Source organism: Ursus maritimus, unplaced genomic scaffold (genome assembly GCF_017311325.1).
Source record: "Ursus maritimus isolate PB19 unplaced genomic scaffold, ASM1731132v1 scaffold_36, whole genome shotgun sequence".
Classification (NCBI taxonomy): domain Eukaryota; kingdom Metazoa; phylum Chordata; class Mammalia; order Carnivora; family Ursidae; genus Ursus; species Ursus maritimus.
In genome coordinates this window covers 15,930,483-15,958,475 of record NW_024426230.1, presented here as the reverse complement: position 1 = coordinate 15,958,475, position 27,993 = coordinate 15,930,483, and the positions used below count along the sequence as shown (strand labels likewise).

At 35.5% G+C, this 27,993-nt stretch overlaps 1 long non-coding RNA gene across 2 annotated transcripts in view; it reads right to left on the bottom strand.

Annotated features, from left to right (window-relative positions):
* LOC103665760 overlaps window positions 1-27,993 on the bottom strand; it is a 406,816-nt gene that overhangs the window by 267,437 nt on the left and 111,386 nt on the right. For both annotated transcript variants that reach the window (XR_569373.2, XR_569379.2), the window contains exon 3: window positions 5,438-5,581. This is a non-coding gene — a long non-coding RNA (uncharacterized LOC103665760). The remainder of the gene's footprint in view (window positions 1-5,437; window positions 5,582-27,993) is intronic.

Here is a 27,993-nt window from a genome sequence, read left to right as displayed (position 1 = left end):
CCATCACGAAATTCCCTTCAAATTCATTTCAAACTTCACAACTACTTAAATTCTTCATTAAATTTCTCACACTTTTACATTAACTGAAACATGATAAACGATAATAAGCCTGCTTGTAGTGGGCCTTGTAGCATTCTCACATTTCCTAAAAATCATACTGGTAGCTGGAAGATTTGCTATTCTAGTCCCTATCGGTCCTTCTACTTTATATTAGTTTTTTGTTGCTGCTGTGTCAAATTACCACATTTTTTTAAGCTTAGAATGAACATACACTTATCTTACAATTCAAGAGGTCAGAAGTTTCACAGAGCTTGAATCAAGGTGTCAGCAAGGCAGTATTCCTTCTGAAGGTTGTGGTAGAGAATCTGTTTTCCACCTTCTGGGGCTGCCTGCATTGCTTGGCTCATGGCCACTTCTTTCATTCTCAAAGGCAGCAGTGCAGCATTTTCAACACTTTCTCTAACTCTCACACTCCTACCTTCATCTTAAAAGGACCCTTCTGATTACATTGGGCACACTTGCATAATTCAAAATAATATTCCCATCTCAAGATCCTTAATGTGTAAAGTTCCTTTCACCAAGTAAGTTAACATATTCATTTCCTTACCATCTCTGGCTTGACCTAATTCAAAAATATCTTTTTTTTTAATGCAAAAATATCTTAACTAGATTTCCTATCTCTAGTATCATCCTCCTCACTCCAATATCTATTATTATATTGCAAATACTTCATGCTACTCTCAAAATTTTGTTTTTAAAAAGCAAACACTTTGTGTTACTCTCCAACTCAACCTGGTTCAATGGCTAATTGTCTACTAGAAAATAAAGTGTTTTTCAAGGGTTATAAGGATCTCTTTGCTGCTGGGTTTCAAGCTCCCTTTCACTCTCATAGACCATCTATGCTATTTAAATTGTTATCTCTGAGCTCCAAGTCTCCCCTTCTACACTCTGCACTGTGATTCTAGGACTAAGATTCTGCAACACCATGAAATCTACCGGAGATAACTATTCTCTTTGTGAGAAACAACACCTGTCCTGTTTTTAAGCCCTTGACATAGAATGAATACCTGACACATGACACCAAGTGATAACGGGATCTCAGTAGCCTATCATGAAGTGTAGACACACTTATCTCACTCAGTAATCCAAAAAGCTGGGCATTCATAGCAACAGTCTATCATCAAGAACAAAGAAGATAAAGAAGAAACTGGGCTTCAACGGAACCAGAAGCACAAGAAGTTGCACAAGACTCCTGGGGCATTTACGCTAGAGTTACATCCTCTCCTCTCCCTCAATCCACACCTACAACCTTAAGTACATAAGTACCACTGGCTGATTAAAAATAAAAATGTTTCACTTGTTTAACATTTTTTTTTCATCCCGTACTAGTATCAACCAGAACTGGATGCCTACAACAACACAACCTCAATCAAGAACTTCCCTGAGATCCCTCCTACATTGTTGGTGGGAATGCAAGTTGGTACAGCCACTCTGGAAAACAGTGTGGAGGTCCCTTAAAAAGTTAAAAATTGAGCTACCCTATGATCCAGCCATTGCACTACTGGGTGTTTACCCCAAAGATACAGACGTAGTGAAGAGAAGGGCCATATGCACCCCAATGTTCATAGCAGCAATGTCCACAATAGCTAAATCGTGGAAGGAGCCGAGATGCCCTGCAACAGATGACTGGATTAAGAAGTTGTGGTCCATATATACAATGGAATATTACTCAGCAATCAGAAAGAATGAGTTCTCAACATTTGCTACAACATGGACGGCACTGGAGGAGATAATGCTTAGTGAAATAAGTCAAGCAGAGAAAGACAACTATCATATGATTTCTCTCATCTATGGAACATAAGAACTAGAATGATCAGTAGGGGAAGAAAGGGATAAAGAAAGGGGGGGTAATCAGAAGGGGGAATGAAACATGAGAGACTATGGACTATGAGAAACAAACTGAGGGCTACAGAGGGGAGGGGGGTGGGGGAATGGGATAGCCTGGTGATGGGTAGTAAGGAGGGCACATATTGCATGGTGCACTGGGTGTTATACACAACTCATGTATTGTCTCGTCTTACATCGAAAACCGGGGATGTACTGTATGGTGACTAACATAATATAATAAAAAATCATTATTAATAAAAAAAAAAAAAAGAACTTCCCTGAAAGCCATAGTGAACAGAAATATTACCAATAGGCAGAACCTGGAAGAGCATATTTTACATTATCTACTTTATACTAAGAAATGGTTAGAAATATGGATCTGTACAAATTAATGGGTGATGGCTAACAGTTTGGCTTTATTGTCAGGAACCAAAAAGAATTAGATGGAAGACTGAATGATTAGAAGATGACTAAGTATAAATGTTTAGAAAAGAACAAAGAAAGTTACAATGTTTGATTTCATCTGAATGCTCATCTATGTGTAAGGCGGTGGATAATATACATACTCTGTGGACATCAGTAAGCCCCTTTCCCAGCCATTCTGGTGCCTCTTTAATAAACCGAAATATGCTATGCTTATGATAACAGAGAAGGAGCCTATATATGTGCTCAACAAAAGTCAACTTTCCTCACCGAGTCTGATCTGGCTGCCACCACTGCTGCGTACCTTATCTGCCAACAGCAAAGACAAATGCTGACCTGAGAGAGCTATCAATATGGCACAAATCTGTAGGGGGACCAGCCAGACTACTGGCGGCAGACTCCTTACACTGGATCCCTTTCAACATGGAGATGTCAACTACTTTACGTCACTAAAGTAAACATGTAATGCCATTAACATTCATTTCATGTCCACAACTCTTCCACCAGTATCAAAATCTGTGAAATTAAGGAATGACTTACTTATGGTTCATTATTCTACCCAAAGTATCTTTTGTCAAGAAATTCATTTCATAGCAAAATAAATCTTAAAATTGGCTTCTGACTATGGAATTCACTAGTATTACTATATCACTTAGAAGATGCTGGCATGAGAGAATGACTCAATTACAGCACCAGTTGAGAGAGAACATGCTGAAAGTATGTTTCTGTCTTTCAGGATGAAGTATATACTCTGAGTAATCATGTTATATGCTGCAATTTAGCCCAAGCTCAAATAAATGAGCCCAAGAATCAAAGGCTGGTAATAGCATTTGCTCCTAATAATCTACTCACACAAGTTTCATTTTCTATATTCACAATTTTTGCCACTGCTAATTTGAAGGCCTTTGTTTCCATGGCAGGTGACAATGGTTGTATTACCTAACCAGACAAGGAAACCAGACAAATTAAAGTACTAGTTGGGTGAAACTTAACCAAGAGATCAGTGGTTGAAGACGGAAACTGTATCAGTTAATCACAGCCTCTTATCTGTCATACAAACAAGAACTGGTGCAGTTATGTACATTTTCTTCCTTTTGTATTTTGTGTATACACATAAAAATATATACATTCTCACACACATAGGTTTATATTAATTATTCTTACTTATATTAACTACTCTTCTGTCCTTTACTCTTACCATTTCATCATTTTATATAAGAATTCCTGGTGATAGTTAGCTTTTTTACTTAACCTCCTAAATTACAGAATATTCTGTAGTCACCGTGACTGAATGAGTGGAGAGATCTACATTGCTTGCTGATGGATACCAGGACTGGTGCCCAAAGATCATGCTGTGACTGCTGGAGTTTTGTTTCTCACACTTTCGTAGAAACAGTAAACAAACAAACAAACTATAGAAATAGTCTTCTTTTGTACAAAAGATTATTACATGTTGTTAGGTGGAAACATAAATATATTGGCATGACATGAAAGTTAAAATGTATAGAAGCATGTTTGAATGCTGCCTGACCAATGAAGTAGACCAGGATAGTAATTATTTTACTCCATTCCAAACGGTGCCTCCTAGTCGGGATGCTAAGCTTGGAGACACTAAAAATATACTTTTTACTTTCTCACTGACTTCTTATCAGACTCTACAAAGGATGCACTAAGAATTTAAAACAGAAAATAGGGAGAATCAATGTCCTGCTTTTCTCCCGCCAGCTTCTTTGGTTTACCAAAACTAACTTATCATGAACTCTCAAAGGTATTAGCACTGGCTGAGCAGAATTGTGCCTTCAGAGATCTGAGCCCCAACTTCACAGGTACCCTCTTCCAAGTTTCTCTATCCTTATAGCATTAATTGCTTCTATTAGATCCTGTAGTCCAAGAGTTAGTACCTGTATTTAATGTTCATTATCTCGTTTTATCTTGAATTTGTTTTTCTAGCCTTCTAACATCTGTATCTAATTCCCTAAATTATTTCCTCTCTGTGGAAAGCCTTATGGGGGTTTCCACATTATTAACCTGAGACTGATTGATAGGCCATTGTTCAAAACCAACACGGTATCCTATAACTGTTCTGACATCTGGAAGTTCCTTGAATATACTAAATTCCCTAATGAATTGATGATTTTGCACAGCTATCTCCCCACCCCCCACCTGGAATACCTTACAATGACTCATTGTTCATGATTCAGACTGAGAGTCACTCCATCTCCAAAGTAATCCTTTCTTCCCTTGCTCAACACACAACAAATCCTCTGGAAAGTTTCTTCTTAACCAAAGCTATCGTCTTATATATCACTCTTTTAACATTTACCAAAATTAGCCAAACAGGTTTGGTTATGAATCTTTCTCATTAAAATATTAGTTTTGAAGGCAGACATCCTGTCTGTTTTTTTTTTAATGTGAATCATCTGACACAGTACCTGCCATATAACAGAACATAGATGTTTGATAAATGAATGAATGACTTAAGACCTTCAGTCCTCCTTTCTCTTCCATTCTGAATTGTGGACAATATATTTAATTCTCACAAAATGCTACAATTGCTTACTGTAGCGATTATGACAAGAATTATTTTTATAACAGTTTATTACATCTTTATTGAAGTATAATTAACACACAGTGTTATTTTAGTTTCAGCTGTATAATGATTCAATAATTCTATACATTACTCAGTGCTCATCATGGTAAGTGTACTCTTGATCCCCTTCACCTATTTCACCCATCCCCCACCAACCTCCCCTCTGGTAACCACCAGCTTGCTCTCTGTATTTAAGAGTTTATTTTTGTTTCCATGTTAATTATACTTCAATTAAAAAAAATAATAAAAAACAAAAATGGGAAAAAAAGGGAAAGTTCAGGTAGCATGGTAAAGACAAATTTATTTCCCAATCCCTCTTCCTTTTCCTAAGTATGTAAATATGAAAAGATAATAGAGACATCTCATTTCTACTTTTTTTGAAAACTCAATAAAATACAGTTTTATAAACAAATACAAAAAAGAGTGAAGATGGAATCTTATCCTCAGAAATGAATGAGGACCAAAGCCAACAGAAGACATACAAATAAAGGCCTGAACCTCAACCAAGGTGGGAGGTTCAGAACCAAGAGGACTTACCACCACGTTCTGAAGCCACCAAAGAGACAACAGAGTGCAATGGACTCTTCAAGGTACTTTAATCGATTCTACGGCAGTGCCAGGATGAAGGTAAGACACTTTGGATCCTAAGGACTATGCCAAGTTATGTCTATCAAGAAGATGCTGTAAAACAAACAAAGCATATTGGGGGGATCTTAGGGATTGCAATTTGGTACACTTACCAAGATGAGCACTAAGTATAGAATCATTGAATCATTATATTGTAAACCTGAAACTAATATAATACTGTATATTAATTATTCTTCAGTAAAAAATATAAAAAATAATGATGATTTATTACAAAAATGTCCTAATTCAAGTTCTGCTCATCTCTTACTTTTGAAAAAATCTTTTCCCCCCCAATTACACATATAACTCAACCACAGTAGAAATATTTTAAGTATTCAATAATCACATCTGATTAATGGCTGTCATAGTGGATAAGTAAACATGGAACATTCAATCATGGCAGAAAATTCTATTCTATTCTATTCATTCATTCATTCATTCATTCATTTATTTATTTATTTACTTATGTTAGCCAACATATAGCACATCATTAGTTTTTGATGTCGTGTTCAACGATTCATTATTTGCATATAACACCCAGTGCTCATCACATCATGTGCCCTTAATTAATTAATTTATTTATTTCAGTTAGCCAACATATAGCACATCATTAGTTTTTGATGTAGTGTTCAACAATTCATTATTTGCATATAACACCCAGTGCTCATCACATCATGTGCCCTTCTTAATACCCATCACCTGGCTACCCCATCCCCCACCCTCCTACCTTCTGCAACCCTCAGTTTGTGTACTGGAATACAGAGTTTCTCATGGTTTGTCTCCCTCTCTGATTTCTTCCCATTTAGTTTTCCCTCCCTTCCCCTATGGTCCACCATGCTATTCCTTATGTTCCACATATGAGTGAAACCATATAATAACTGTCTTTCTCTGCTTGACTTATTTCACTTAACATAATCCCCTGCAGTTCTATCCATGTTGTTGCAAATGACAGGATTTCATTCTTTTTGATGATTGAGTAATATTCCATTGTATACATATACTACCTCTTCTTTATCCATTCATCAGCTAATGGACATTTGGGCTCCTTTCATAATTTGGCTATTGATAGTGCGTCTATAAATACTAAGGTACATGTGCACCTGTGAATCAGCACTTTTGTACCCTTTGGATAAATATCTAGTAGTGCAATTGCTGAGCTGTAGGGTAGTTCAATTTTTAACTTTTTGAGGAAACTCCATACTATTTTCCAGAGTGGCTGTACTAGTCTGCATTCCCACCAACAATGCAAAAGGATTTCCCTTACTCCACATCCTCACCAACATCTGTTGTTTTCTAAGTTGTTAATTTTAACCATTCTGACAGGTGTGAGGTGATATCTCATTGTGGTCTTGATTTGTATTTCCCTCATGATGAGTGATGTTGAGCATTTTTTCAGGTGTCTGTTAGCCATTTGTATGTCTTCTTTGGAGAAATGTCTATTCATGTATTCTGCCCTTTTCTTAATTGGATTATTTATTTTTGGGGATTGCTTTTGATGAGTTCTTTATGGATTCTGGATACTAGCCCTTTATCTGCTATGTCACTTGCAAATATCTTCTCCCATTCCGCCGGTTGCCATTCAGTTTTGTTGATTGTTTCCTTCTTGGGCAAAAGCTTCTTATCTTGATGAGGTCCTCCAATAGTTCATTTTGCTTTTGTTTCCCTTGCCTCCAGAGACATCTAGTAAGAAGTTGCTGTGGCTGAAGTCAAAGAGGTTGCTGCCTGTGTTCTCTTTTGGGATTTTTATGGTTTCCTATCTCACATTTACGTCTTTTTATCCATTTTTGGTTAAGAGTATTTTTGTGTATGGTGTAAGAAAGTGGTCCAGTTTCATTCTTCTGTATGCAGCTGTCCAATTTTCCCAACACCATTTGTTGAAGAGATTGTCTTTTTTCCATTGGATATTCTTTTCTGCTTTGTCAAAGATTAGTTGACCAGAGAGCTGAGGGTCCATTTCTGGGTTCTCTATTCTGTTCCATTGATCTATGTGTCTGTTTTTGTGCCAGTACCATACTGTCTTGACCACTACAGCTTTGTAATACAGCTGTATCTGTATCCGGGGTCTTTTCTGGTTCCATACAAATTTTAGGATTGTTTGTTCTAGCTCTGTGAAAAATACTGGTGGTATTTTGATAGGGATTGCATTGAATGTGTAGGTTGCTTTGAGTAGTATAGACATTTTAACAACATTTGTTCTTCCAATCCACTAACATGGAATGTTTTTCCATTTCTTTGTGTCATCTTCAATTTCTTTCATAAGTGTTCTATAGTTTTCACCACATAGATCTTTGACCTCTTTGGTTAGGTTTATTCCTAGGTAACTTATGGTGTTAGGTGCAATTATAAATGGGATCAATTCCTTGATTTCTCTTTCTGCTGTTTCATTACTGGTATATAGAAATGCAATATATTTCTGTATGTTGATTTTATACCCTATGACTTTGCTGAATTCATCAATTCATCACCTAGCAATTTTTTGGTGCTTTCAGATTTCCTACATAGAGTATATCATGTTGTTGGCAATGAGTGACAGTTTGGCTACTTCCTTGCCAATTTGGATGCTTTTTATTTCTTTTTGTTGTCTGACTGCTAACACTTCTAGTACTATGTTGAACAACAGTGGTGAGAGTGGATATCCCTGTCACATTCCTGACCTTAGGGGAAAAGCTCAGTTTTCCTCCATTAAGGATGACATTAGCCGTGAGTTTTTCATATGTGGTCTTTACGATGTTGAGGTATGTTCCTTCTATCTCTACTTTCTTCAGGGTTTTTATCTAGAAAGGATGCTTTCTTTTGTCAACGCTTTTTCTGCATCTATTGAGAGGATCATGTGGTATTTATCCTTTCTTTTATTAATGGGATGTATCATGTTGATTGTTTTGTGGATATTGAAGCACCCCTGAAGCCCAGGAATAAATCCCACTTGATCACGGCAAATGATTCCTTTTATTTACTGTTGCATTTGATTTGCTAATATTTTTAGTATTTTTGCATCCACGTTCATTAGGGGTATTGGTCTGTAATTCTCCTTTTTTTAGAGAGGTCTTTGGTTTTGGAATCAGGGTAATGCTGGCCTCATAGAATAATTCTGGAAGTTTTCCTTCTATTTCTATTTTTTGGAATAGCCTGAGAAAAATAGGTATTAGCTCCTCTTTAAATGTTTGGTAGAATTCCCCTGGGAGGCCATCAGGCCCTGGATTTTTGCTTGCTGGGAGATTTCTAATTACTGATTACATTTTTTTGCTGGTATCAGTCTGTTCAAGTTTTCTATTTCTTTTTTAGTTTTGGTAGTTTATATGTTTCTAGGAATTCATCCATTTCTTCCAGATTGTTCAATTCGTTGGCATATAATTGGTCATAATATTTTCTTATAATTGTTTTGTATTTCTGTAGGTAGGTTGTGATCTCTCCTCTCTCATTTGTGATTTTATTTGAGTTCTTTTTTCCTTTCTTTTTGATAAGTCTGGCTAGGGGTTTATCAATTTTTTTAATTCTTTCAGAGAACAGTTCCTAGTTTCACTGATCTGTTCTACTGGGTTGTTTTATTTCTATATCATTTATTTCTGTTCTGATCTTAATTATTTTCCTTCTTTTGCTAGTTTTAGGCTTTATTTGCTCTTCTTTTCCCAGATCCTTTAGATATAAGATTAGGTTGTGTATTTGAGACATTTTTTGCTTCTTGAGGAAGGTCTGTATTGCTATATACTTCCCTCTTATGATTGCCTTTGCTGTGTCCCAATGATTTTGGACTGTTGTGTTTTCATTTTCATTTGCTTCCATGTATTTTTTAATTTCTTCTTTAATTTCCTAGTTAACCCATTCATTCTTCAGTGGGATGTTCTTTAACCTCCATGTATTTGTGGTCTTTCCAAATTTTTTCTTGTGGTTGACTTCAAGTTTCATAGCATTGTGGTTTGAAAATATACACAGTATGATCTTTTTTGTATTTGTTAAGGCCTGATTTGTGTGACCTAGTATGTGATCTCTTCTGGAGAATGTTCCATGTGCAGTAGAGAAGAATGTGTATTCTACTGCTTTAGGATGAAATGCTCTGAATATATCTGTTAAGTCCATCTGGTCCAGGGTGTCATTCAAAACCATTGTTTTCTTGTTGATCTTCTGCTTTCATGATATGTCCATTGTGAGTGGGGTGTTAAAGTCCACCTACTATTATTGTAGGGTTTAAGTTTATTATTAATTATTGGGTGCTCCCAAGTTGGGGGCATACAAATTTACAATTGTTAGATCTTCTTGTTGGATAGACCCTTTTTTATGATATGGTGCCCTTCTTCATCTCTTATTACAGTCTTTGGTTTAAATCTAGTTTATTTTATATAAGTATGGCTACTCCAGCTTTCTTCTGATGTCCATTAGCATGATAGATGGTTCCCCACCTCCTCACTTTCAATATGGAGGTGTTTTTGAGTCTGAAATGAGTCTCTGGTAAGCAGCATATTGATGGGTCTTGTTTTTTATCCATTCTGATGACCTATATCTTTTGATTGGAGCATTTAGTCCATTTACATTCAGAGAAATTATTAATCGATATGAATTTATAGTGCCATTGTATTACCTGTAAAGTTGCTGTTCCTATAGATTGTCTCTTTCCTTTCGAGTCTTGGTTACTTTTGGTCTCTCTTTCCCACTCAAAGGTACTCTTTAATATTTCCTGCAGAGCTCATTTAGTGTTCATGAACTCAATTTTTTGCTTATCTTGAAAACTCTTTATCTCTCCTTCTATCCTGAATGACAGCCTCCTGGAAATAGTATTCTTGGCTGCATATTTTTCCCCTTCAGCATATTGAATATATCATGCTACTCCCTTCTGGCAGGCCATGTTTTTGTGGACAGGTCTGCTGCCAGCCTTATGTGTCCACCCTTGTAGGTTAAGGACCTTTTGACCCTAGCTGCTTTCAGAATTCTCTCTTTATTTTTGTTTTCTGCCAGTTTCACTAGGGTATGTCTTGGTGTTGACCTGTTTTTATTGATTTTGAGGGGAGTTCTCTGTGCCTGTTGGTCTTGAACACCTGTTTCCTTCCCAGATTAGAGAAGTTCTCAGCTATAATTTGTTCAAATAGACCTTCTGCCCCTTTTTTCCCACTCTTCTTCTTCTGGGACTCCTGTGATACGAATATTATTGCACTTTGTGGAATTACAGAGTTCCCTAAGTCTATATTCATGATCTAGTAGTTTTCTTTTCAGCTTCATTATTTTCCATAATTTTATCTTCTATATCACCTATTCATTCCTCTGCTTCTTCCATTCATTGTGATTGTATCAGTTGATTTTGCATCTCAGTTATAGCATTTTTTATTTTGGCCTGACTAGTTTTTAGGTCTTTTATCTCTGCAGACAGGGTTTCTCTGGTGTCCTCTATGCTTCTTTCAAACCCAGCTATTATTCTTATGATTGTTGTTCTAAATTCTTGTTCAGATATATTGCTTATATTTGTTTTGAGCAAATCCCTAACTGTGGTTTCTTCTTGATCTTTCTTTTGGGGAGAATACCTCCATCTTGTCATTATGTCTCGGTTTCTATCTGTGTGTTATGAAAGCATGTTATGCTTCCTGCTCCTGAGAATAATACTATATTAAGAAGGGGTCCTACACTGTCCAGGGCCTGGTGCTTCAGGAAGTGTTTCTGGTGTGTGCTGCATACACTCTGCTATTGTGTTTTGGGTGTTCTTTCCCACAGGCCAGTCCTCTGCAGAGTTCCTCCTTGTTTGTAGTGGGGACTGTTTGGGCCTTTAGGGGTGCTTTGGTTTGTTTGTTAAGATAAGCCTGAGAAGAAAGAAAAAAAAAAAAGCCTGACCCAAGAAAAGGAAAAAGAACAAGAAAGCAAATAAACAAACAAAAAAGTATAAGCCTGACACCAAAGGAAAAAAAAAAAAAAGGAAGGAAAAAAGAAAGAAGGGGAAAAAAAAGCCTGATCTGAAGAACGAGAAAAGGAAACAAACAAGCCAACAAATGAACAAAAAACTATAAGCCTGATGCCAAAAAGAAAATAAATAAATAAATAAATAAATAAATAAATAATAAATAAATAAATAAATAAATAAATAAAAGTAAAATTAAAAAAAAAAAAAAAAAGGCTGGTCCTATTTCCACCAGAATTGAAGCTGACCCTCTGGAGCACTCTAGGATCAGTTGCCTTGATGCATGAGGAGGGGTCTGTGTTGGGCTTCTCAGGGGGAGGCTTGCTGCACTGGCTCACCGTCAGACCTGCCCTTGCAAAGATGCCCCTGCCAGGAGCTGGGGGACAGGGTTTGGTATAAGCGACTCAAAGCACTGTGTACTCCCTTGAAGTCCGACTGTGTTGGTGGGTGGGGGGAAGGGAAAGATGGCATCATCCTACCCTCTTATCCCTGGAGAAGGGAACTCACAGCCACTGCTGTTCAGGAGTCCCTCACAGAAAAGTGAACATCTCCTGTTCTGTGCCCAAGGCTTTCGTCAGATCCCTGGCCTCAACCTGTCTGTGCCCAGACCCCGGCTTGCCTGGTGCCACAGTTCTCCTGTGTTTTATCTCTGGCTGCGGACCCACCCTTCTCACCTGGAGGAGAGCCTTGCAGCACTGTGCCTAGCACTATTCTGTCCCAGAGTGACAGAGTGAGTGCTCAGAGTCTATGCTGAAACACAGTGAAAAGCTGTGACCAGATCATCTACTGTCTCTATGCACCTCTCTCCCCTGATGTTGAATGGCCACTCAATACTGGCAGGTGGTTCTTTTGTCCTTCGAAAAGCAAAACACCTTCTTTCAAATGCACTCCAGGAAGGGGAATGTTCTCTCCCCAAGTGACTCAGGGGATCCCCACACCACAGCACTTTACTCAAACTGCTGCTCTCTCTCCCACTATCCCTGACTTTGCTCCTCAAAAAGGGCCCTCAGTACCATGGCTTTTCTCTCTCCCAATTCATATCTCTGAACCTCTCGTCTGTCACATTCTCTCCCTCCACTTGTGCAGATTGTTTTCTTAATCCTCAGATCAACTTCCCAGTTATTCAGAATGATCTGATGTTGATCTAGCTGTGTTTGAGGGACAAGGCAAGCCCAGGGTCCCCCTACTACTTGGCCATCTTAACTCCTCTGTTGCTATTCTTTCTTATTTACTAAATCAAAAGTAACTTGGATTTAGCTACACTTTGTTAATCGCTTTACTGTATATCTTGCAAATAATGTTACCTTCCATATTGTACCTATATCACAGTAGCATTTTTTTATTCATTCATAGTCAAAGTGCAGTATATAAGTACAATATTATATAATTTTTATGTCTGCATTTAAATATTGAAATTAATGCTTGACCTTTTTAACTATAAAATAAAATTTAAATAATTTCAAGACATTAAATATATTTAAAATGAAATTTATATGAGGATATTAATAAGAGCTTAAAATATTCTAGTTATCTGTTGGCAGTCTTAATTCCTGAACTCGGTACATTTCAGAGTCTGGCTCAGGTTCAAAATTTACTTGCTTCAAAAGTTGATTTGGTCAGTGTCACAGATTTATCAAATTATGGAATGCTAACTCAAGCTTAAAATTCTTCATGTGGGACTACTGTTTAAACCAGAGGATAATTTATCAATGTCTAATGAGAAATATAAAGGTTTATAAGAATAAACACACATCTTCTGGTTAATGCTTCTACAAAAATCCAAGATACGTAGATATAAAATTATGCTCAGCATATAGTTTTGGCATGGATGGCATCAGAAACAGGAAAATTTACAAAAGTCAAATGTTTAAATTGCAATGCACTATTTAGTTTAAAGTATTTATTTGTCTTTTCATTTAATTGCATTAATTAAAGGCCTTAAATGTGTGAGGCACTAGGTAAGGTATAGAAATTCACTAAGTTGCTACACCAAACTCCAGTCTTATTCTCTGGTAATGTGTCAAAATTCTAGAAATATATATTAATTCTAACCTGTTATCAAGGGAAGAAAAATGTACAGCATTATGTGGGAATACATTATGGTTAAGCTTACAAAATTAAGTAAGGAAAGACTAATCAAGTAGGTGGCAATTTTTTTACTAATTATGTCAATTTTCAAAAATTCAAAAAGGGAATTTTACTTTAAAACTGAAATATCATCTACTTATATTGTTTCTAACTAAAAAAAAAAATTTAGAATTGAAACCTAAAAGTATTGACACCTATAAAAAATCCATATACCTTAAATAGGGTTTCTGGTTTCAATAACTTATTTTGTATGAAAAGAAATAAAATAACCACAACAGTATGGTAGTGTATGGCAAATCTAAATGAACAACCATTTAATAAAACTGGGATCATGTTTTAGTGATATAACTTAAAATATGGTTTTAATCTTTAAAGAAAAATGTTGAAGTATAAGTATTGAGATTAAAAACTTGGAATGAAATAGTCATTGAGGAATTTTGATCATTTAATATAAGCTTTATCTTATAAAGCACTGTATATACTAGCTAGGTATCTTCAAAAATATTTATTTGTAATCTTATAGAAATGGATTATTTTGCAAAAAAATTATGTTGTTTCTTTATTGTTATTATTAAAAATGGGAACTGTAATAATATAAATAATTTCTAATTAAATTTCTTTCAAGATTTTCACATAAAATTCAATGTAGAATTCCTGATATAAAAATACTTTAAATAATTAAAAATGAGACATCTTAAAATATTCAAAATGACTATGCACCAAATTATATTCAAATAGACTAATTCACCATAGCTTATACATTCTCAACATATTATAAAATATTTTTCTCTGCTATTCTGAAAATCTTTTAGGACACAAAGTCCTGATTAAGGAGTAAATAGTTTTTCTCTAAAATCTAGATCATGTAGGTAATGAATCTTCCAAAAAATCTGGTATGTAACTTTGTGGAAAATAAACTAATCATTCAAAATATTAAGCAACAAACCTCCATGTACAAGAACAAAAGTTATTTTTAAACACGGTCGACTGACATTTCTAAAAATTAATTTTTAATCTATTAAAATAAATAGCTGGTATTTTATAAAATTTCAAAAGAAATAAAAATCAAAAACACATCACCTGTTGATATACATTATATTCCCATTATTTTGATAATCTAAGTTTAGAAATTTCTTACCAGAGTTTCAATGACTTTTTTAAATAGGTGAGATCAATAAATGAGACTGTAAGTAGGAACATTTATTCAGTAAAAGTTTCTCCCAGGTGGATGATCCGAGAGAAAGGGCAAGGAGAAAGCTATTTGCCTCTTATATCCTTATCTTAGAAATGACACCATTATTTCTACCACATTCTACTTATTAGAAATGAGTCACAAAGTACAGCCCACCCATAAGTGGTGGAAAATTAGCTTTCAGCTTTTGAAAGAGAGAAGTATCAAAGTATGTGTGGACATGTTTTAAAACCACAATCAACTCTCTGGCTATAAATTATTTACATCCACCCACATACAAAATACAGGTATATTCCTCCCTTTCCTAGCTACCCTCTTTAATACTTCATTCTATTACAGCATCTGCTCAAAGTCTCAAAGTCTAGAATCTTGTCATGTAAGTCAGGTACATGCAAAGAAGTATTTCTTAAACTATAAATGATCTTAAACTATAAAACTAAAGACATAAATTAGCTTCTCCACATACATACAGCATATAATAATAACACAGGCTTAGGATAACTGCAAAAGGCATTTCTGTTCAAAAAGGAGAATATTTGGAAGCACAAAGAACTTCATAGCGATTTTGAAATTCAGCCTGGTACACATTGAAAGTTTGTTGGTTAGAACTCAGGGACTGGGAATAATTTTCCACGGCTCATAGCTCTGAACTCTTCATCACCATTCTCTTTACGAAAGGTAGCATGTGTTTGCAGGGAAGTAGATCTCTCAGACTACTTCATACTTACAGAAATTTGGGGGTCCAAAGTTCTCCATTCATTTTGTACTTTCTCTCTTTTACAATCTAATCCAGTGGTGTTTCTACAAATAAAATACCCTTAAAAACTGTGTGGGCTTCTGATAAATTTTACTGAAATTCACTCCACTGGATAAAAGCCTCCCATAAATATTCTTTCAGACAGTATCTACTTTCAGCCTCTACTGAAAGAAAATGTCCATAAGCTTATTAGGATTGCTATTATTTGATTAACAAAATGCCTGAGAAACACCCTTAAAATCTAGTCAGTGTCTTTTGTCTGACTTCATGCCCTCTGAGGCACAATTGATCTTTTTAGGGTCTTACTCATTCCCTGAGAGTAATTTCTTTTTCCCCCCCTCTCATTTTTGGAGGTATAATTGAATAATACAATTATATTTATTTAAAGTTGCACACAATGATTTGATATTTGTAAGCATTGTGAAATGATTACCACATTCAGGTTAATTAACATATCTATCACTTCACAGAGCTACCGTGTGTGTGTGTGTGTGTGTGTGTGTGTGTGTGTGTGTGTGTGTGATAAGAACACTTAGGATCTACTCTCTTAATTTTAGCATTAGTTGCTGTCTGAAGAAGTTGGAATTTTCAAAATCGTAAGTTTAGGCTTATTTTTTGTTAACAATCTTTTTATTACCTCACCTTTCCCCTCTGGAATCTTCATGTAAATGTTAAGAAGATACATTTTGTCTGGAAATTTCTTTAGTTATATCACCAAATGGCAAATTTTCCTACCTCCTATATTACCACAGGCAGCAGAGTTGCTAAACTTTGGGCTACTATAGGAAAATACCCTTTCCTCCAATTTCCAGAAATGTTTTTCTCACTTCTCTTTAAGCCCTCACTCACAGTCTCTTCAAAAGCCATCATGCCTTTACAAACATTTACTTCAACAACTTTCAAGCTTTTAGTAACACTTTCCTCAAAGTTCTCCCAGATTATGCCCAATATCTAGTTTCAAGGACACTCAAATTTGGTTCCCTTTCTCTTAAGGTAACACTTCTGGTACCAAAATCTATATTAGTTATCTATTGCTACTAATGCATTACCCTAAAACTTAGTGCCTTAAAATAACATCAATATTAATATTTATTATCTCACACTTTCTGTATTTCAGGAATCTGGGGACAGTTTAGCTGAGCTTAGCTGAGTAAATATAGCTTGGAGTCTTCCTAAGATTGCAATTAATTGGTCAGCTAAGGCTGTAGTAATCTGAAGGCTTGACGGAAACTGGAGGATCCAATTCCAAGATGGATGTTGGCAGAAAACCTACATTCCTTATTGGCTGTTTGCAAAAGGCTCAGTTCTTTACCATGTAGATCTCTCTATAAGGGCTTCTAGAGTGTCTTCACATCATGACAAGTAGCCTTCTACAAAACTAGTGTTCTCAGAGGAAGGAACATATAGGAGAAAATGAATTTAATGACCTAGGCTCAGAAATCATTTACCATCACATCTGCTAATTCCATTGGTCACAAAGACCAAACCCTATATAAGGTAGGAGAGTAAATACACAAGGGCATGGATACCAGGAGGTGAAAATCACTGGGGACCATCTTGGAGGCTGGCTGCCATAGCCACCAATTAAATGGAAAACTGAAGAGGGCAAATAGCATAATATATATTAAATGTAGACTGCTTCTTAGATCTTTGTTTGAAAAAAAGTTGAATAATATATTCAGGAAACACAGCATATTCACAGTGCCAGAATCCAAGACCTAATTTAAATGGTGCCATATGTCACTTCCCCGTTCAAAATTCTTGCTTCCCGTTAATACAAATAAAATTTCTTATTGATTGTAAATTATGTGCATTATACTATGTGTACTCACAGTACATTCATACTATAGTCACACTGTGTTTAAGTTATAGATGGAAATACTCTACACATCACTACAAACCAACCATCTATCCAGAAGTGGTACTCTGAACTTAAAAGATAATTGTATTCATTTTACTGTAAATAATATGGAACAATGACAATCGTATTTTTCCCAGCATGAAGGAAATAATTAAGCAGTTAAAATCTTTAATCTGATTCATACTACTAGTGGCAGTATGATTTAAATAAGAGGTTGTGATTTGTATTTTTTAAAGGGGGTATCAGCTATGTTTTCTTTACATTATTAGTATTGATAAAACAATAGGAATATGGAAGACATAAGAATAGATTTTATATTTGCCTACAAAATCACAGAAGATTACATCTGCTTTGTTGTAAACATCATGGAAATTCAGAGAAGAAAATGTCAAGGTTCTTTGCATGTAAGCTTTTTTTTTCTTAATCTCGTCAGGGACTATTTATTTATTTATTTATTTATTTTGGAGGAAGAGAGTGAGCGGCAGCAGGGGGATGTGGAGAGGGGCAAAAGGAGAGGAAGAGAGAAAATCTCAAGCAAGCTACACACCCCGCACCAAGCCCAACACAGGGTTTCATCTCAAGACCCTGAGATCATGACATGAGCTGAAATCACAAATTGGATACATAACTGACTGAGACACTCAGGTGCCCCAGTGACTTACTTTAAATAAAACAAAACAAGTCCTGGCTGATTAAAGAATCTTTATCATTAGCTTTGACCACTCTGTTTATCAAGACTAATACACACACACACACACACACACACACACACACACACAATTGATCAATGCCAGAGAAGAGACATACAATTCTCATTAGAAAAAGCAATAAAAATGTCATTTTTTTCAAAATAATAAAATTCCATGTGATTTTTTCCTGAATAAAGATATTATCTTTTATTTCCACATGAAATTGGCTAATTCTTAAACTGGTTTACATAATTCCAAATAGCAGTTGAAGACAGAGTGACTAAAACATACATTTACAAGTTTGATGCTTACTAATTTAAATAAAACATCTACATTATTTACTATCTTTCCTTCCATTAGAAAAGTTTGAATATAGTAGATTTAGATGTAATGGTAAAAAGTATATACATATTTTTTGCCTTTAAGAATGCCAATTTCCAACTCAGAGACAATTATAATTATCCAATCATCTCCACATCATATAATATAAACAGTTTTTTAAAAATATCCTGCTCTTGTATATATAACCAAGTTGCCATGTTCAAGGGAGCACAATAAATGATTCAGAAATAGCTCTTAAATGTTTTGAAATGCACAAAATCAAATTTAAACACAAGTAGATATAGATTATTTAGATGTATGTGCAGTGTCTTTGGCAGAATACTTATTAAAATGTGTAGTTTAAACTGTCTTATAGTAAATGGTCAATTTAACTACAATAAACATTTCCAGGCTTATTTTTTATTAGATATTCTGACAAGAAACACAGTGGTCCGTCAGCTTGAGAGGTTGATTTTTGTTTTTGGTAAATATGTTAGGAAAAGAGTTAGACAAAAGAAATACTAATAAATGGAGAATTGCCTCAACATAAAGAAATCTTTGTTGGAGGAAACTATATAGGAAAATTAATGAGGAGAACCAATAAAGCATTACAGATTCTTTAAAAAAAAAAAAGATTTTATTTATTTGTCAGAGAGAGAGCACAAAAGCAAGGGAAGCAGCAAGCAGAGGGAGAAGCAGGGTCCCCACTGAGCAGGGAGCCTGATGCAGGACTTGATCCCAGGACCCTGGGATCATGACCTGAGCCGAAGGCAGATGCTTACCCGACTAAGCCATTATGTATAGGTGTTCCTATACAGATACATTTTATTAGGGATCATTTTCTTGACCCTCCTACAATTTGTAATTTCTAATCACTTTAAGAGTCTTCAAAGAATATTGCCCAAGGAAGAATCTCTGGAACAGTATATTGTTTTTATTGACTTTTTATTTTGAAATAATTATAGATTCAGAGGGAGTTGCAAAAGGGAACAAGAAAAGTTCAGGGGGTCTCATGGTACCCTTCGTTCAATATACCAAAATAGTAACAACCTACATAACTGTAATACAATATCAAAGACAGGAAATTATCACTGATACTACCCACTGAGCTTATTCAGATTTTATTACTTTTATGTCCATGTGTATGTTGGATGTGTTGCATTTAAGACAGACGGCTGATTTGTGTTTTTCTTCTCATTTATTTTCATCCATACTGCTAGAGTTTATCAATCATATTGATTTTTTTTTTTTTGTAGAACCATATTTTGCTTGGTTGATTTTCTGTATCCTTTTACTTTTAATTCCTTGATTTCTGCTCTTATACTCAGTATTTCCTTTCTTCTGCTTGTTCATGGTTTCTTTTGCCTATATTTTTCTGTTTCCATGGGGGGGGGGAGTGGAACTTAGGTTACTGAATTGAAATTTCTCATTTCTAATGTAAGCTTTTAGTGGTATAAATTTCCCTCTTGGTACTACTTTCACTGCATCCCAAATGTTTTTTGTTTTTTGTTTTTTTAAAGATTTATTTATTTTAGAGACAGAAAAAGAGAGTGTCTGTGAATGGGAAAGGAGCAGAGGGAGAGAGAGAATCTCGAGTAGACTCTCTGCTGAGCTCGGAGCCAGAAGCTGGGCTTGATCCCATGACCCTGAGATCATGACCTGAGTGAGTGAATATCAAGAGTCGGATGCTCAACCGACTAAGCCACCCAGGCGCCCCCCAAATGCATTTAAATGTCTATTCATTTTCATTTAGTTCTATATTATTCTTTTGTTTTCTCTGAGACCTCCTCTTAAACCCTTAAATTATTTAGAAGTGTTTAATTTACACATATTTAGAAGTTTCCTCCACTTACTGTTACTACTTTCTGGTTTGGTTCTAGTATGATAAGAGAACACATACCACATAATTTTAGCTCCTTTAAATTTGTTGAGGAATGTTTTATCATCCAGAATATTGACTATCTTGGTGAATGCTCCTTGGGCACTCGATAAACAATATGCAGTGTTCTATATATGTCAATTATAACCTGTTGATTGTGCTTGTCGGATCTTCTGTTTTCATGTTGATTTTCTTTCTAACCAGTTCTATCAGTTCCTGAGAGGGGGTGTTAAAATTCCACTTTTTGGGTTTGTCTATTTCTCCTTTCAGCTCTCTCAGATTTTGCTTTATGTGTTTTAAGGCTCTGACTTTTGGTGCATACACATTTACAATCATTATGTCTTCCGATGGATAGGTACTTTTATCGATATATAACGTTTCTCTTTCTCTCCAGTTTTCTTTTTCTTTTTTCTAGAATCTATTCTGTCAAATATATATCCACTTCTGCTTTGTTTTTCTTAATTAGGATTTGGTATGTCCTGTCATTTTACTTTTAAATTTATCTATGTGTGATTTTGAAATGAGCTTGTTAACAGCATATAGTTGTCTCATGTTTTGTACCAAATCTACCAATCTCTGTCATTTGCTATTTTTAAGTCATTTACATTGAAGTACTTATTAAAATTTTAGGATTTATTCTTGCCATTTTCCTTCTGTTTGTTCCCTCTTCTTGTTCCTCTTTCTCTTTACTTGTATCCCAGTGTGTACTTGAACATTTTTAAAATAACATTTTGTTTTATATGTAGTGGTTTTTAGAATATTTCTTTTTTTTTCTTTTTTTTAAAGATTTTATTTATTTATTCGACAGAGATAGAGACAGCCAGCGAGAGAGGGAACACAAGCAGGAGGAGTGGGAGAGGAAGAAGCAGGCTCATAGCGGAGGAGCCTGATGTGGGGCTCGATCCCAGAACGCTGGGATCACGCCCTGAGCCGAAGGCAGACGCTCAACCGCTGTGCCACCCAGGCGCCCCTAGAATATTTCTTTGTAAAGTTTTCTTAGTTTTGCTATAGGTATTAATATATGCATAGGTAATTTATCACAGTACATGGTGTCAACATTCTACTACTTCAAGTGAAGTGTTAGAAATCACATGTCCATGTAAGTCCCTTTATCTTTCCCTAATTATCATCTATAATTGTTTAGGAATTCCCTCCAAATATGTTGAGCACCATGTCAGATGTTATTGTAATTTTTTTCTTCAAACATCTAATATGATTTTATATCATAAACTATTTATGACTATGTGTATATACAGATGTTAATAAACAAGAAGAAATACATTCAAGTAGCAACAGGCCTTCTAGTATACAGATCTTGGTTCCTAATGTCATTCTTCAATAAAAGGAACCAGGGCTACTTGAACATGTGGGATATTCTAGAGCTGGGGCATATATAAGATGAGCATGGAGCATTTTACAGTTCCCGAAAGTAAAAGAGTACTAACACACACACACACACACACTGAAGGGGGTATGTCATAGAGACAGGGTACATACCTAATATATAACAAACACATAAGTCTACATTGATTTAAATAAATAACTGAATAAATGAATAAGTAGGAAAAATAGGCAATCACCCATGCAGAAGGATTCCAAATAATTTATGGAGCTCTTCCAACTCAAATACATAGAACATAACTCCTCGGTCCTCAAGTACAGGTTGTGCATAGTAACTTCCCTCCAAAGAGCACAGCGTGGCAAGTGTAAAAAAAGATCTGACAATACTACCACAGCCCACATAATCAAGGTCAACATTAACAGTATCAATAGAGTGATGAGTCATGTTGATAGTACATACCCTTGTCATCCTTGATTAAAGTGGCACTTTACCTCTTGTCTTCTTTCCAAAAACCCATAACACCAACGTAATCATGATGCAAACGTCAGACAGTCCCAGCTGAGGGACATTCTATAAAACACCTGACCAGTACTCTTCAAAACTGTCAAATCATAAAAACCAAAGAAAGTCTTAGGAATCTCAGAGGCAAGAGAAGGCTAGGGGACATGAAGATTAAATGTAACACTGTTTCTGGGTTGTATTCCAGATCAGAAAATTGAGATCATGATAAAAGTAGGAAATCTGAATAAAGTTTCACCGTTAGCTATTAATAATGTATCAATATTGGCTCATTACTTATTATAAATGTACCATACTAATGTAAGATGTTAACAATAGTGAAAATTAGGTGTCTTTGTACTATCTTCACAATTTTTAAAAAAAATAAAATAATAATGAAATCATTGTTCATAATGCTCTTGTACTGTGTACCACCTTAAAAAAAAAAGAAATGGTTTTCTGGTTCTTCACAGAGAGTCTATTCTGTCCATTTCAAAATCCATGATATCATACTTTAAGTTTCTGAACCTTTCTTTATTATATTATGCAAATAAAATCAGCATAAAGTTTTACCTGACTGTAATTACTTACATATTGCTCACTTTTAATGCACTGTTAATATTTAGCATTAGTTCTCTCTATTCTCACCCTCAGTTCTGACAACACTTTGAAATAAGGCTTTTCAATTACTATTTTGTGTCAATGGTTCACAAAAGGATTCCACTATCCACAGCAACTGCTCAGAAATGAATGTCAGGCACTCTTCCCACCTACTTTCAAGGTGATCATTGAATGAAGAGGGCATATGTGTTCTCATTTTATTTTTTCACTCAAATTCCATGTCTGGGAGGAAAGCGATTTTGATCATGTGGCTGAATGAGCAGAGAATGGAATTTATAAGACTCTTAGGTAAGTGACTGAAATATAAAAGATAGTATATGAGTGCTTTACAGCAAAACTCCTAGGAGTTTAAATTCTCTAAATGAATTATAAGTTCCCCCTTATAGAGAACTTAAAATTGGAAAAAAAAAAAAACTTAGAAGGAAATGTTATTCATAACAATGACATCACTGATTTTCCTGATTTAAGCCACAAATTATATTAATGATGATAATACATAATATACAATATCACTGTAAAGATTTCTTGAAAAACATACATGAAAATACTTAGTAAACTGTAACATACTATTGTAACAGATGCTAAGTAAGGCTTTTGCTCTTCCCCAGAACTTGTTACTAGGACCTACAGCTAGTAGATGTAGAAGAAAAAAGAAAGTATACTTTGGAGTCTCCTCAACTCAGCCAAAGGCAGAGCACACTGACTTAAGATTTCAACGAAAGACAGAAAAATAGAATAAACAAATATGTTTACAGTGCCATTTTACCATTCACCAAAGTAAGCTAAGGCTGAAATGGAATAAAAAGAATAGGACTCATTGGGATTGGGAGCTTGTTAAAAACATGGTATTAAGGGGGTGCCTGAGCAGCTCCGTCGGTTAAGGGTCTGCCTTTGGCTCAGGTCATGATCCCAGGGCCCTGGCATTGAGTCCTACATCGTTGGGCTCTCTACTCAGTGGGGAGTCTGCTTCTCCTTCTCCCTCCACCTGCCGCTCCCCCTGCTTCTGCTCTCTCTCTCTCTCCCCCTGTGTCAAATAAATAAAATCCTTTAAAAAAAAAACAACCCATGGCATTAAGAAAAGAGCTTTTTCTCTCTCTGACACGTGGGAAGAAGTGAAAGTTTTCCCCTTTTCAAGGGACAAGCTAAGCCTTCTAAATGTCACAGGTTAAAAGTCTATAGTTTGTGTACATAGAGGACAATGAAACTTTGTTCTACCACTAAAATTTTATTGAGCTCTTGAACCTCTAAGCCAAGTCTTAGCACTACTGACTCTTTTAACTTGATAATTTTTGTTGTAGGGGGTTCTTCTCCTGTGTACTGCAGAATGTATTAGGAGTTACTTGGGCATCTACCCCCTAGATACGAGCAGAACCACCTCTTCCCTAATCTTAACAATCAAATATTCCTCTGAATGTTGCCAAATGTCAATGGAAGGAAAAATCATGCCAATTTGAGAAAATTACTCCTTTTTTCCACTATACTTCTGTCAATGTAGCACAGTGCAAAATGTGAGGGAGATTTGGAGGACATAAATAAATATAGACAAGATGTCTGCATTTTGCCCATGAGAGTAGCCTGCAGCAGAAAGATTACTGTTCTCCAAGAAAATCACAAATACATTAATACCACTACTGAGAGAAAACAACTGGCTCCTATATTTATCCCAGCTTTGGAGTTAATAAGAAAGGGGGGTATGTTCAGACAAGCGGTTTGTACCATAAGTCTTCCAAACAAAAGCCTACCTGGTTTAGGGGAAGAAGATATATTAGAAATAAGATACGAAAATTTCATTATGCTACTATAATCCTTAGGCCAAAACCAGAAAAGAATACAAGACAATGGAAGTAAAAACCAGTATCTTTCATGGATATAGATATAAAAAAAATCTTAATAAAAAGTTAGCAAACAGGGGTGCCTGGGTGGCTCATTTGATAAGTGTCTGCCTTCAGCTCAGGTCATGATCCAGGGGTCTTGGGATTCAGCTTCGTGTGGGGCTCCCTAATCAGCGAGGAGTCTGCTTCTCTTTCCCCCTCTGCCCCTCCCTCCTCTTGTGCACTCTCTCTCTCTCCCTTAAAAAATCTTAAGGAAAAAAAAAAACTTAGCAAATAATATCCAACAGTATATAAAAGAATGATACAGCATAGTCAACTTGGAATGCAAATTATTAACATGCAAAAAACAATGTAATTCACTACATTAAGTTAAAGATGTTAGACAAGCATTTCTATAGATAAAGAAAAAGCATTTGGCAAAATACAACACTCGTTTTTTAAAGATTTATTTATTTATTTACTTATTTATGAGAGAGAGAGAATGCACCAGAAGGGGGAGTGGCAGAGGGAGAGGGGAAAGCAGACACCCCGCTGAGCAGGGAGCCCTATGCAGGACTCGGTCCCAGGACCCTGAGATCATGACCTGAGCTGAAGGCAGCTGCTTAACTGACTAAGCCACACAAAACTCATTATTTTTAAACATTCAACACACTAGGAATAGAAGGAATTTCCTCAATCTGATAAAGAACATATATAGAAAACCTATACTACACATACTGGTGAAATCCAGCATGCTTTAATTTTTTTTTTTTAAGATTTTATTTATTTATTTATTTATTTATTTATTTATTTATTTATTTGACAGCGAGAGACAGCCAGCGAGAGAGGAAACACAAGCGGAGGGAGTGGGAGAGGAAGAAACAGGCTCCCAGCAGAGCAGGGAGCCCAATATGGGCTCAATACCAGAACCCTGGGATCACGCCCTGAGCCAAAGGCAGACGTTCAATGACTGAGACACTCAGGCGCTGCTGCATGCTTTGATTTTAAGACAGAGACCAATACAAAAATGTACAATCTCACCATTTCTATTTGGCATTGTAATGGAGGTCTGTCAGAACAATAAGAAAAAAAAAAAAAAAGTAAAACAAGACTAAAAAAAAGCAAAACTCTTGATTTTCAGATAAATCCTTAAAATCTACAAAAATCTTCTAGAACTGAGAAATAAAATTTAGTGATATGTAACCAAAATACAGAAGTCAATTTTATTCCTATATGCTAATAATTAACAATTAGAAAATAAATTATTTTTAATGCTATCAAAAAACTATTAAACTTATCCATAAGTCTAACAAAATATGTGCAAGCTCTTCATATTAAAAACTATAACAGAGAGCGAGAGAGACAAATCAAGAAACAGACTGAATCATAGAAAACAAGTTGATGGTTACCAGAGGAGAGCGGGATAAGTTAAAAAGGTAAGGGGGATTAAGGAGTACACTTATCATGATAAGCACTGGCTGATGTATGGAATTGTTGAATCACTATATTTTACATCTGAAATTAATATAACTGTATGTTAACTAACTGGAATTAAGATAAAAACTTTAAAATTTTTAGAAAATAAAAAATAAATAAAACTATTGCTAAAATCATTTAAAAAATCACTCATAATAAAGACAAAGAATCCATTAAAAAAATTATAAAGGAAAAGGAACAAGAATAGCCAAAACATTACCCCAAAGATACAGATGTAGTAAAGAGAAGGGCCATATGCACCCCAATGTTCATAGCAGCAATGTCCACAATAGCTAAATCGTGGAAGGAGCCGAGATGCCCTTCAACAGATGACTGGATTAAGAAGCTGTGGTCCATATATACAATGGAATATTACTCAGCTATCAGAAAGAACGAGTTCTCAACATTTGCTGCAACATGGACGGCACTGGAGGAGATAATGCTAAGTGAAATAAGTCAAGCAGAGAAAGACAACTAGCATATGATTTCTCTCATCTATGGAACATAAGAACTAGGATGATCAGTAGGGGAAGAAAGGGATAAAGAAAGGGGGGTTAATCAGAAGGGGGAATGAAACATGAGAGACTATGGACTATAAGAAACAAACTGAGGGCCTCAGAGGGGAGGGGGGTGGGGAAATGGGATAGACCAGTGATGGGTAGTAAGGAGGGCACGTATTGCATGGTGCACTGGGTGTTATATGCAACTAATGAATCATCGAGCCTTACATCGGAAACCGGGGATGTACTGTATGGTGACTAGCATAATATAATAAAAAATCATTAAAAAAAAAAAAGAATAGCCAAAACAAAAATAAAAAAAAAGAGAAACACAAATTTAAAGGATTTGCCCTACTTGACTTCAAGTCTTACTAAAATGTATGCTAATCAGGATAGTGTGATATCAGTAAAAAGATAAACATATAAAGCAATTAAACCAGAGAGTCCAGCCATTCAATATGATTAAATAATTTTCAATAATAAGGTCCAAACAACTGAGTATGGTAAAATATTTCCAACAAAAGGTGTTGAAACAAAAGGTAGCTATCTATGAGAAAGAAGAACCCTGGCCCCTACCTCACACCAAACACAAAAATCAATTGTATTAAATAATAATCCTAAATGTAAAATCTAAAACAATAAAGCTACTAGAGGAAAACACAGAGGAATGTCTTTAAGACCCTGGGATAAGTGAAGATTTCTTAGACAAAACACAGATTGTATGATACATAACAGAGAAATGACAAAGTGGTCTTCATCAAAATTAGTGGAAAACATCTGCAACATATATAGTTGAAAAGGGATCTGTATTCAGCATATAAAAACATTAAATAATGAAATAAAAGACAGGCAGAAGACTTAATCAGACACTTCCCAAAATATATGCAAATGACCAATAAGCACATGAACAAGTATTTATCATAAATTATAGTAGAGGAGATGCAAATTAAAATCACAGTGACGTAGTGCTACACATCTACTAAAACGGTTAAATGGAAAAGACTTAAAACACCAAATTTTGGAGATTAATTTATAACTGTTAGGGAAGTAGAATTAATAGCCACTTCAGAAAACTATTTGCCATTTATTAGAAAGTTAAACATTTACCCCATGACTTAGCAAGTCCAACCCTAAGCATTTATCCAAGAAAAAAGAAAACGTAAATCCACAGTCTTGCAGAAAATGTTCATGTTATTGTTCTTCATAATAACCAAAAATTGAAAACAACTCAGATTCCTGTCCTAGAAAAACAAATATTTATAAAGTGAACTACTATAAAGCAAGGAAAAGGAACTTCTGATACATGCAAAAAAAAATGAAATATTTTTTAAATTTTTACCTTAGTTTTTCCTTTTTAAGATTTTTTATCTATTCACTAGAGAGAGCGCACAAGAGAGAGAGAGCGAGCAAGAGCACAAGCAGGCAGAGCAGTAGGCAGAGGGAGAAACAGGCTCCCCACTGAGTAAGGAGCCCCATGCAGGACTTGATCCCAGGATCATGACCTGAGCCAAAGGCTGCTGCTTAACCGACTGAGCCACCCAGGCGTCCCTAAATGA